We start from the raw sequence: 13,439 nt of genomic DNA on the forward strand, positions 1-13,439 counted from the left end.
TTTTAAAGGGACAGTAGAGAAGAACAATAGACATGGGCGGAGGGGAACCAAATAGGCCTCATATGACCCAAAAGTGTTTTTCTTATTCGCTAATCTCAGCCATTTCCATTCTACAATCTGAGAGCATTCCTTTGGATGTTGGCAATAAATTTCTGGGAAGGTTAAAATGCACACATGTGTAAGACATAGCTGTGACTTTACTGGTATTAATAAATGTTTCATGATGGGCACAGTAACCCTGCCAGTCCCTAGGAAGTTGCAAGCTGGGTTGTGTGAAGGCTTGAGCTTAGGGTACTTACTGCAGGGATGCCAGCTTTGCCTTGCCGTGATAGAAAATCCTGAGGGTGTGCCATGCTTGGAATTAGAGAAAGAAGCACCAAAAGAAGAGGAAGAAAGACAATAGGAGATAAATCCTTCACAATTTTGCCTGCACTTTGAGAGTAAATGTTATGCAGATTCCAACAGAAAAGAAGCATATGTGTTCTCTGAGGTCAGATTTTGTCTACCAAGTAATCTCATACGGTAATTTCCCATTAATCACAAGATTCAACCCTTACAGAGTGTTTATCATGTATGAGGCACTGTTCTAAACACTTTCTAAAAATTTATTTAAGCATTACAACAACTCTATAAGGCAGGCACTGTCTTTAATCTCCATTTTCAGATAAGAAAACTATTGTTCAGAGACATCTATGCACTGGCTCTGGTCTATGATCTAAAAGGTTTAGAAATCTGATTTAGCTAGCACATCAAGAGCGGCAAAATATTTTAGAATTGCATTGACATTAATTAGAGCTTAATAAGTCCAATGTTCAAAACCAGGATGCCTAATTAATTTAAGGATGAGAAATTTAAGCTCTCAAAGACCACAATGCTGAGGTTGGCATGACTGAAAGCATTTTCCCTTTGTAAGCAGAGAAGCCAAATTGCAATCAGAGCACAGCTTAAGGAGAAAATAATTGGAACCAAGAGAATTAGATGAATGAGAAAAAAAGCGCTCCTCTGCTTAGTTTTTTAGACATACTCTGCCCTTCTTCGGATTGCCTCTCCCATGACTCTAATACTAGAAGTCCATCGCTGAGCCATATTTCAATAGGACTCTTGATAGTTAGCTCTGTGACGTTCCTTTTTCTATGCTTCCAAACTTCACTTCTGACAAAAATTTTTTTAAATTGTGTTGAACCCCTAAATTCAAGTCTTGCTCTGGCTTAGGAATGACTGTCTCTCTCTCTTCTAATACCTCATATATTTATTTTATAGGTCTCTTTTGTACCACCAAATTAGTTTTATTTATAAACTCCACAGGGCCTCGCACAGTCATTACATAAAGCAAGTCCTCAGTAATGTTTGTTGAAAGAATGAGAGTGAAGGAATGAATGAATAAATGCATTTCGATGTCATATGACTTAAAAAGTAGCTCTCCATCACTATGGGAAACAATGTACAGATTTCTCAAAATTTTTTAAATAGAATTATCATATGATTTGACACTTCCACTTTTGGGTATATACTCAAAAGAACTCAAAGTAGGAACTCGAAGACATATTTGTACACTCATGATCATAGCAGCATTATTCACAATAACCAAATGGTAGAAGCAACCCAAGAGTTCATTAACTGATGAATGGCTAAATAAAATGTGGTTTATACATTTAATGGAATATTATTCAGTCTTAAAAAGGAAGGAAATTCTGACACCTGCTACCACATGGATGAACCTTGAGGACATTATGCTAAGTGAAAGGAGCCAGTCACAAAAAGTTAACTACTGTATGATTCCACTTACATGAGGTACCTAGAAGAGTCAAATTCATAGAAACAGAAAGTACAGTAGTGGTTGCCAGGGGTTGGGGGGAGAAGGGAAGTGGGGAGTTATTACCTAACGGATGCAGATTTTCAGTTTTGCAAAATAAGGAGTTCTGTGGATGTTGGTGGCAATGGTAGCACAACAACGTGGTACTTAATGCCACTGAACTGAACACTTAAAAATAGTTAAAAAGATAAATTTTATGTTAGCTCTTCCAGGCTAACTCATGGCTTGTGTTTTTAAACCTGAGCTCTGCTTCTCTAAAACCAATATATCAGTTCCTGTACTTGTCCTCATGTAAAGCAATGGTTTGTCCTGCGGAATTTCATCGCATCGTCTGACTCCTTAGTTTATGGTATCACTGTATCAACCATACATAGAGTTGTGCAACACAGAACACAGCATTTCAAAGTAAAGGCACAAATAATATTGTCACTGCTTGCAAATTAAAGGGACAGACTTTCAATCAAGAAAATAAATATAGTATTCATGGTTGATAAACATAGCAAACTGATCCTGGGTTGACATCAACTTTGACAGTCTTAACATTTGTTTTTTTAGATCCGCAAGAAACAAATGTACCAGCTGACTGCAGTTGAACAAAATCATTACAGAATTAGCAGTTTTCTGACCCACTTACTAAAAAAAGCTGAATCACTCCATCAAGACCCCAGGGAAATGCAGATTTATACCTTTGATGTATTGCTGGGTTTTTCTTCAATTAAATTAAATTCTGTAACCAGATTTTGAGTTCTTGCCATCTTCTCTTCTTTTAATGGGTAATTTCATGCCTTCTTGAATATAAGCCTTTGCAAATTCTTGATTTTTGTAAATGCAAATGTATAATAAAACATGCACACAGTTCTTTCTTCTACGCAATTATTTTCTAAACTCATCAGGACGACCTGCTTCTTCCCTAATCTCTTTTTTTAGATTGGTGGGTTGTCAAAGTTCTTTGCTGCAGATGAGAATCAGGGAAAATGGGAGAATTGGTCAGTCCACCTGTGGTCACACTGGCCGGATAATGGAGAGAAGCTCTCATTTGCCCAGGCATGCAGCCATGTTTAGCTCTCCATCTCCCATCGCCAAGCCTTCATCAATGCTTTTCCAAACACAGAGAACAACCCTTCTCCTCCTGTCAAATATTCTAGCCTTTTTTCCTCTATCCACGATATTTTTTCCTTTAAGAAGCTTTCTTCCAGATGAGGACTTTTCATTTTTAAACCCATTAATACAATCCCTTACCAATATCTCAACAACTCACTCCTATAATTGCTATATTTATACTGATTACATGCTTGTCTTATTTCCCTGTATAGGCCAGATGTCCTTGGCCACAGCCAAATCAAGGGTCTAATTGTGTGATTATCTCTCTTTTCTGGCTTTCCTGTTCTGGCAATAGCACTATCATTCTGCTGCCCAGGTTAGTAACCTCAGAGGCACATCTGCAGCTCCTTTTTCCTCACTCCCCCTCCTTAATGTCCAGTCTCCAAATCCTAGCAATTCTTTCTTTACAGCCCCTCCGACGTTTTTTTCTCCATTTCCAGTGTATCTCCTATTGCGACTCTTCCAGCAGCACTGGAACTGGTCTCTCTGATTCTTGACTTCCACCTGGAGTTCATCCTTAACACCAGCACCAGATTTGTCTTCCTGCAGCACAGCTCATGGTTTTAAAATCTCCAATGGCTCCCCCATTGCCTTTGGCTCAGCACTCAAGGCTCGATAGGTGGAAAGACCACAGGTTCTATAAGCAGGTTCTGACCTCTGTTTAAATTTCAGCCCTGCCCTTTTCTAGTTGTGAGATTTTGGAAGTGGTGGGGGCAAGACCCTTAACCTCTCAGAACCTCCGTTTCCTCATCTACAACATGGGGGTAATAATACACATCTGGAAGGACTGTTGTGAAATTTAAGCAAGATAATGTAAGCCAATCCTTTGGCTGCTCATAGTAGGCACTTAATAAATGGCATGTTCTCTTCTCCCTCAAGCCAATGCCAACCTGTCTTTACCTTTATAACTTTACTCTCCCCCTCCTTTGCTGGTTTCCTGAGCCCCATGTCTTTGGAGAAGTTGTTTCCTCTGCTTGCCTTGTCTTCCATCCTTGCCTATGGAATCCCTTATATTCCTTAAGGGCCAACTTCACAAAGTGTTCCTTGATCAATTTTGTCAAATATTGTCAGTGGCATATACCAAGGGAGAAGGTAAAAGTACGCTGCCACGGACATTGCCAGCGCATGGCAATACTAAAAATCATACAGACTTCTAGTTTTATGCCGTCTCTAGTAATATCTCCCTTCCCTGGATTCCAAAAAAATGCAGAGCGTAATTAAAAAAAAAAATTTATTTGGCGTCATGATCAGACTATTATATTACATTTAGCCATCAACAGCATGGATACAAAAATAAAAATCTACATTAAAACCTTTTGTTGGAACGTTTTACACTTTCCACAGAACAGAAATGAAAATAACCTGTTATATAATTAGTCACCAATACAGCCCTCAAGTTTTTTGCCCATACATATTAGTATTGTCTAAAACATGTCTTCTTTGTAGCAGCTAGGCCCTGCCACCGCTGCGCTTGGCTGAGTTCACAAATCTGTTGTAACCTGTAGCTTCCCTGTCATTTCTCTGGCTCTCCTCTCCTGCTAAGCTTTGTTTCCTGGCAGTAATTAAAACATTCTGCCACTGCCATAGCTACTGCTGCTGCTGGAAGTGCCAAAGCCTCCTTGGTTTCATGGTTTGGCAAAGTATTGGCCTCTACCATCACTGGAGCTACAGCTTCTTTCTGCCTCCAAAGTTTCCTCTCTTCATAGGTCTGAAATTTAAAGACTGACTGTCGTAATTGCCAAAATCACTGTAGCTTCTGCCACCTCAAAAACTGCTTCCATCATTATCGAATCCATTATAGCCATCCCCGCTGCCACCATTTCCTCCACCACTAGGCTGCAACCAAAGCCACCTTGACCACTGAAGTTTCCACCATGACCAAAGTTGTCATTCCTACCAAAACCACTTCCACAACCACCACCGAACCTTCCAGAACTGCTTCAACCTCTTTGGCTGGGTGAAGCACTAGCCATCTCTTGCTTAGACAGGGCCTTCCTTACTTCACAGTTGTGGCCATTCACAGTATGGTATTTCTGAATGACAATCTTGTCTACAGAGCCACGGTCATCAAAGGTTACAAAAGCAAAGCCTGCCAGTGCCTTGGTCAGTCATGACTTCAATCACTTCAGTTTTCCCATCCTGTTCAAAAATCATCTCTTAGGCGATGTTCTTCAGTGTCTTCTGTAATACCACAAACAACAATCTTTTTTTCAGTGAAGCGGGCACCAGGTCTTTGAGAATCTTCTATTGAGACCTCCGTCTTTGGTTCCACAACTCTTCCATCCACTTTGTGTGGCCCTGCATTCGTGGCTGCATCCAGCTCCTCCACAGTGGCGCATGTGACAGACTTAGAGCCTCTGGGGCACTTGGTGTTTGGCTCTCCCATCACCACACAGTTTGTGAGCGTTCCCCATTGCTCAAAATGACTCCTCAGAGTCTCGGCAGTTATTTCAAAGCTCAAACCTCTGATGAAGAGCTTCTGCAGGCGCGAGGGCTCTTTGGGAGACTCAGACATGACAGCCATGGGAAGAGAGCACTTTAACGATGCTTACTCAGAGGCATCCACTGACAGAAAGGCCATAGCATAATTTATATGGTATTTAATACACTGCTAAATAGAATTTTTTTTTTTTTTTTAGATGAGGCAACCCTTGGTTGACCTCACAGGTTGGAAGCACCTTGTCAGTTTACAATCCCTTATTTTTTATTTTTTATGCCTACAGCACCTGGTCTTCCTAGGTGGTCTCCCATCTAAGTACTAACCATGCCCGACCCTACTTAGCTTCTGAGATCAGACGGGACCGGGCTTGTTCAGGGTGGCATGGCCATAGACTAAACAGAATTCAATGCTTGTCATAATTATAGTTATTTCTGTTCAGGTTTTCTATCTTTTATTAATTGTAAACTTTTTGAGGGCAAGTATCACAGCATACACATTTTGTTTCTCACATAATATCCAATACCGCAGCTTCTATATAATAAATGTTCTGAATAAATGAAGAGGTTAATATCAACCATACAGACCATGTTAATATGTAACAAATCTGGCATTTTGAGATCAAGGTTTGTTTGTTTGTTGTCACATCTTATTAAGTGAGCACTATGTGCTAGGTCGTGTGCTAAGTGCTTTACATACATTATTCATTCATCATCAAAATGTATCAAGTTCCTACTATATTCTAGGCACTGTGCTATGCCTTAAGAACACATTAGTGAACAAAATTATTTACTTACACAATGCCTAGTGGTCAGAAAGGTTAACTAACTTGTCCAGGGTTATTCAGCCAGGAAATATGGGAGCCGCTTGAAACTGGGTCTTACCCTAGAGAACACATTCTTAAGCCCTATATTTCCTCTGGCATGAGCTACTGACAAGCCACATGATTCTTGGGAATGTCCAGTTTGACCACACTCTCTTACACAATCAGTGATGGAATCCTCCTTGAAAATAGGAATTATGTTTTAATAAAACCTAAAGGTCTCCTATAATGTTAATACCAAACTCATACCAACTTCTGATGGTTACTCAATAAACACTTACTAGCCAATGGCTTTGATAACTATACAATCCATGGGATTTCATTAGAACTTAGGAATTTAAAAAAAATTATTTCATCCATAAAAAATATTTCATCACCAATAAAAATTTGTTTCTCTCAATCACTGTCAAGTATAAATTAAATTACCAATATTGGCTAGAGCGTTATTCAAATTATCTTCCCAGAACACTTAACATGCCTACACATACACCCCAGACACAAACAGCTACATTCTGGAGAACATAGAATTAAATCTCAACCTTTCACAAAATGATGATTCCTCTGATCACAGGAAAACACCAAGAAGCCCATAAAGGCCTTTGACCAAGAGCAAGAAGGGTAGTAATAGCAATGAGGACACAAACTATGAAAAATAAATGAAAGGCATCCTACCTATCCACTAACAAAAGTTTTCAGTTTTCTTGGCAACTGGGTGATATACCAGTTCTACAATCAATTTGTTCTGAAATTGACAAAAATAAAGAAAAAAATGGGAAATTCACTTACGAAACAGTGTTAGTATGAGCAGTATCTATAGGTATAAATAACATGCCTGCCAATAGATTAAACTAGAATACGATGCAGAAAGAACGAGATATAACAAATGTTTAGAAAATTCTTGAAATGAAATACAACTAGGAAATGTCTAAAAATAGTTTCAGATGAATGGTACATGTAGCAAAACACACGAGCAGTGTTTTTAGGGCCAAGATCATTGGAAAGAAGCAGAAAGATGTGAATACAAAAAAAATAATCACAAATCTCTCTAGATGTGGGCATTGGAAAAACAAAAAATAGCCAACTCTTGAGCATAAAGTAGTAATTTTCTGATGAGTTTGGGCAACGGAAACAGCCAAATCGTTAGAGGAGGGAGGGGGAGAGAAATTTAGTCAATATTGGGGGCAAGTCAGCCCAAATCAAAAAGGGTTTTTGTTGTCGTTGTTGTTGTTATGGTTGTTGTTGTTTATTTGCTTAAGTAGTATAGCTCTATTATGGGCTGTTTTCCTGATGGGAATTCCTAGAAGCAGCCAAAAGCATCTTTGGGCTTCCATCATAGGCTCTCTTGTGTACAGGCCATTTATATCCTCTTCAGGCAACAAAGCACATGGTCAAACTGTAGAAGCCTGTCATTTTAGATCAGGGTTTCTCAATAGATCAGCACCATTAACATTTGGGGACAGAAAATTCTTGTTGTGGCGGCTGTCCTGGCATTGTAGAGTGTTTAGCAGCATCTCTGGCCAGTAGCAAAACACCTAATCCCATTATAACAACCAAAAATGTCTCTAGATATTTTCCAATGTTCCCAGGGGGCAGAATCACCTCCATATGAGATCTGCTGGTTTAGAAAACAAAAGATAATCATTCAGCCTGACCTCTTACCATACAGATGAGGAAACCAAAGCCCAAACACCTGAAATACCTTGCTCAAATGTACACAAGATGCTTAATGCCAGATCTAACCCAGGAATCCTAGATATTCACTCCCAATAACTCCACTATACTCCAAGTTCAGTCATTTGCATACCACCATCATGAATTTGCCAAACCCAGGGCTATCTATATTATTACTTATTTTGAGTTGACTCACTTTGTAACTTAATAAATTTATTTTAAAAAGAAACAGGCATACAAGGGAAAGGAAGACAAGACATAAAAGTTAGGAACGATCATTTTGTCAGAGGGAGAGATCTATGCTCAGTTATTTTATGTACTTATTTATTTATCAAATACCCTCATGGTGCCTACCATGAGCCAGGCACCATTTTAAGTGCTTTACATAGCTGAAATCTTTTTGTCTTAATAATGCCCTTATTAGGTAAGTAGTAGTATTCTCATTTTATAAAGGAGGATACTGAAGCATAGAGATCCAAGATCACCCAAGTCGTAAGTGGCAGAACTGGTATTCCAGCCAGGAAGTCTGGCTCCAGAGTTCGTGCTCTTGATAAGGAGAAAGACTGGAGATGCCTGATAAAAGATAGATAGGTCAGGAGCCGAAAACTCCTGAGTATTTCCTGAGTAGTCATGAAATAATGGACACAGGTAAAAAAAAAAGGTAGCTTGACCTGGAGTACTTAAGCAAACCCTTGGGAAAAGGGAATTCTCACTTGGAAGAGAAAAGTTGGGCATAAATAGTGGTGGGAAAGGATGGAAGCTAGGGGAGTGGGAATCGGGGAGGGGCGAGATGAGGCTTTGACTAAGTAAAGGTATCAGGCACTGAGAGAAACAAGGATCTTGTCAGGGTGAGGAAATGGTGAGACAAGAGGTGAAAATTCAGGCAGAGTGGTGATCTGGAAAAAAGGTAAAAGGGAGTGTGGGTTGGAGGGGACAGGGTTTGAGGTCCAGGAGAGGACCCTGGGAGGAGTGAAGGGGCTGTGAAGGTGAGGACCTAGCGATGCGGGAGCTACTGTCATTTAGGTAGGGCTGGGAAGGGGTCCCAGCGGGGTGAGCTGGGGCACTGTGATGGATAGCAGAAAAAGCACACCCCACACACTGGGCAGGACAGGGTATCCAATTGACACTGGTGAGCACCAGCCACTGAAGTTAATGTTTTTCCCTTAAAAATCAAGTTGAGAATCACTAGGGGTATATACACCACATTTTGCAAAATGTTGAACGAATTCATCTCCAAAAGATATATAAAAAGCTTTTGGATAACATTTGAGAAAATTTTGAGACTTTTATGTTCCCACGACTAGCTCATAAATAAAATATACAACTTAAAAAATGCACACACATTTGTAATTGCTAAATATCAAGTGTAGAATGGCTTTATAACATGTTTTGCCAACTCGTGTTTCTTCAGCACTTGACTTTTCAAAAACAAATTTTCTAAAAAATGTTTTGTCTTTTACACTTTCTAGTATTTGCAGATCAAGATGTTAAGAAAACAAGTTGAGGAAATTCAATGAATGTTGAATAGGGTTTCTAAGAAGGAAAATTTCATGTTTTGCCCTTAGTGATATAACAGAACTTATGCAGAAGTCCATCTATAGTATATAGTATAGTCATATCCAAGTTCAACCAGGATATCCAGGTACCAAAAGCAACACTAATGCAAATATAGTTAAAGGAATATATAAAAGATAAAAAAGTGAAGTGAGGCATAGTAATAAAAGCAAGAACTTAAGAGTCAGACAGGCCTAAAACACTAGCATCACAGTATCATATAGTATCATATAGTATCACTAGCATCACCAGTAGTATATATTGGTGTTACATACAAGCATTATAGGATATTGTGAGGACCAAATAAGATGTCATATAATGGATTTAAGGAATGTAATGCTAAATGTATTTTAGCTACTATTATTCTAGTATGAAGCAGGATAAACTAAGTAATAAGCTTCTTAGAAGCCCGAGGGTTTTCATAACTTTGCTTTGATGAGTTTTAAATCTTGGCACCAATTTCATGTACACAGATACTTGTTCGTTCTTCTTGGCTCAAGGCTGACCTAATGGTCTTGAGTGGCTCTAAAACGACGGTTCTCAAATTGGTTTACCAACTCCTGTAGGTCCCGAAGACCCTTTGAGGGGGTCTATAAATTAAATAATAGTAATTACTATTTAAATAATAGTAATTCTAATTTTATTAATAATAGTAAAACTAATTTCATAGCTATACTAATTGTCTAATACTATTTTCGTTTTTCACTGTGTTGACATTTGCACTGATGGAGCAAAAGCAACGGTGGGTAACACTACTGATACTTTAGCACGATTCAAGGCAGGGGTACCAAAGCATTCTGGTGGACATGTTATTCTTCACTACTGTGTGCTCACAGGAAGAAAGAAAACAGTTTCACTTAAGGTGATACATTACTTTTACAAAATCCTGACCCTTCAGTATATCTTTTTAATACCCATGAAGCACTTCTGCATACTTAACCACAATGGTTGTCTTAAAATAAAGCACATGAACCACCACTTGAGTTATGAGCTCAACTAGTCATGTTGCTCACTGAACACCATTTTTACTTAATGAATGACTGAGAAACTATGGTATTCAGAGTGTGAGTATTTAGCAGACATTTTCTTAAAAATTAATGAAGCAAGCCTGTCACTTCAAGGAAAACAATAACAATGTTGTTGCCGATAAGAAAACTGAAGCTTTAAAGTGGAAATAAGAATTTTGGAACACTCATATCTTCTGCAGTAAGCTTGATAGCTTGCCAACACTTAAAGACTTTTCCGATGAGATCAGTGGTGACATTAATGAATGTAATTTTTAAAATATAGTATAATGACGTGTGACAATATTTGGAAGATCTGTGTAACTCAGTGAACTTACATTTTCCAAATGACTAATACATGCTGTTACAAAATTAATCATACACAGGTAAAACATCCATTCAAAGTGAAAGATACATCAATGGATTTCATTGGCATAGTTTTAGATTCCAAATTATAATTAAGAAGCTATCACTCATCGAGTTTTTGTGTAATGTCAAAGAAAAATATCCACAATAATCTCAAAAGTCTACTAAAATAGTCCTCCTTTTCCTTAACTACATCTTTGTGAGACCAGATTTTCTTCATGTATTTCAATCAAAACATCACTGCATTGAATGAAGAAGCAGATATAAACATCCTGTTTTCTACTATTAAAGCAATCATTAAAGAGATCTACAAAATGAAAAATAAGGCTGCTTCTCCCATCTATTTTTTAAAATTTGGAAACATACTATGATTTTTCATTCAAATGCATTTTGTTAATATGTAATAGGTTTAATATATTTTAAATGAATTAACAAAATTAAAAATGCTATCAGTTTTATTTTTTAATATGATAAATATCAATATCTAAACTTATATAAACTGAAGGTTTTTAAGATCTTCAATAATTTTTAAGAGTGTAAAGAGGTTCTGAGACCAAAAAACGTAAGAACCATTATCTAAATAGTTATCTTAACTTGAGCTGGTCTCCTTTGACTATTCAAGAAGAGAATACTTAGGGCAAACTTATCGCAGAAAATCATCACTTCCTAATCAGGTTAGGCAGTGGAACACTGTGAGGAAAGATCTTCAGGAGCTAGAATTAGCACTTGAGAGTTCATTCTCACAGTAACAGCTAAGTCTAATAGAGTAGGACCATTGAGTTCAAGAAAGGCAAGCCAAAAAGCTTTTTGGAAAGATGAGCTGAAAGTCTGCATCAAGGAAAAATAAAGAGCTGAAACCCATTTTGATTAGAAATTCTGTTTGCTTTTGATATGTGTGTCTCTATAAATATATTAGAGAGAAACTTGCCCTTTCCTAATCAAAAAAGGCAAAGGGAATTGCAATTGGATCTCACCATGGGCCCACAATTTCTGCTCAAGAGAGAGTTAATAAAGTGTTAGCACAGTCCATTGCCGAAATGGTTCCATGATCAACTTTCAAATTTCAGTTCTAACACTCGTGTAGGAACTCTTCTATTATCTGTCTCCTTTTGGATCAACAAGTGAACAAAGCTAGCCATGAAGCTCAAGGTCTTTTGGATTCTCTCCTTAAGTCTGAGGATAGAAAGTGATGTATATACCTGAATATTGGCAGGCTCCGAATTTAATAAGGAATAAAAGCCATGAGAAACTGTTTGACCCGTTTAAGCCTCTCATCCTGAAATTTCCATCTCACTGTGATGAAAAGAATCAAATTATGATCTAACTCAAAGATGAGTTGTTGTCCAAGAGGAAAGGGAAATAAGGAACAATTCTAGTTTCATACAGGATAGTGTCTGAAAACAGGAGACAGAGTATCACCAATGAGGTCAAAGCAAGAATTGGAATCACCCAGTAGACTCTTTAATCTTTCTTTTGATCATTGCAGGAAGCTTGCCTAATGCCACTTTCTTTATCCACCCAGGCCAACTTGGTCACAAATTACCATTTATCATCCTCAAGATTTCGTATATGTGAAGAAAGTAAAGAATAACGATTTACCTGAACCCTTGAGTCAGCCTGCCTGAACCTGATCCTGCTGTAATGACCTGGGCAGATGATTTCATTTCCTTCTCTGTAAAATGGGAAGAGTGACAGTACTTACTTTATAAGGTTCTTTTGAGGATTATCCTAATAAAGCACTTAACACGAGACTTGGCACACACTAAGTACCTAATAAACGTAAATTATTAAAGGGATTCTTTGGTTTATATTCTCCTCTGTGAGTTTTTTCCGTTATTTCTCAACATAACTCCTTCCTTTCAGGGCTATTATTTCCGAGGTTCTGGTCCCTCATATCCCTGAGTCATAATCATTAAGATGCCGGGTTTCTGAGATCATCCCTTCTACTGTACTCTAGGGCTCCCTCTCTTGACTGCTTAGCTCTTGAGGGGGCCCAGACCTAAATTCCTGACTGCGAGTCTCTCTCTGTCTCTGTCTCTGTTTCTCTGTCTCTCCCCTCCCTCCCTCCTTTCCTCCCTCTCTCTCCGTTTCCTTCCCGGGCTTGGCCACCTGTCTTGGAGCAATATCCTCAATCCCCTTGGAAACCACGTAAGCCCCAGTAGACTCTGAGAAACTCTCCAGACCAGAAGTGGGAGCGAGGACGGGGGGAAGGCCATGCCCTGAGGTGAGAACGAGGCTGGGGGCGGGGCCGTGATTGAGGTGAGAACGAGGCCATACCCCGAGAAGAGCGTGCTGGGGGCGGGGCCACACCCTGAGGTGGACTCGAGGTCGGGGGCGTGGCCGTGCCGGGGAGCCGCTCGGTCCCTTTGGGATGAGCCGGCCGTCTCCACAGGAGGCGCGCGCAGCCACCGGGCGTGAGGCAGCGCAGGGGTTAAGGCTGCCGGCGCCACCTGGGCGCCGCTGAGGAGACCCACCAGCCGGCAAATCCCGCGCGGGCGCGGCGAACAGGTGCCTGCGCGCGTCATGCGTCGGCAAGGGGCGGGGAAAGGGGCGCGGCCGGAAGCCCGGGGCGGGGTGCGGCCGGCCCGGTGAGCGGGAGGAGCCGAGGGAGGCAGGAAGGAGCTCGCCGGGCTGCGCCGCGCGCGATGTGGAATCGCCGCCTCGGCGCCC

The 13,439-nt window shown here is 39.8% G+C and overlaps 2 pseudogenes; both read right to left on the reverse strand.

Annotated features, from left to right (window-relative positions):
* Positions 1-4,339: 4,339 nt before the first annotated feature.
* LOC107195440 lies at positions 4,340-5,438 on the reverse strand (annotated as a pseudogene).
* A 190-nt stretch (positions 5,439-5,628) lies between these two features.
* Positions 5,629-5,747, reverse strand: LOC112477297 (annotated as a pseudogene).
* Positions 5,748-13,439: the final 7,692 nt, after the last annotated feature.

The sequence above is a fragment of the Pteropus alecto genome, unplaced genomic scaffold, assembly GCF_000325575.1.
Source record: "Pteropus alecto unplaced genomic scaffold, ASM32557v1 scaffold113, whole genome shotgun sequence".
Taxonomy (NCBI): domain Eukaryota; kingdom Metazoa; phylum Chordata; class Mammalia; order Chiroptera; family Pteropodidae; genus Pteropus; species Pteropus alecto.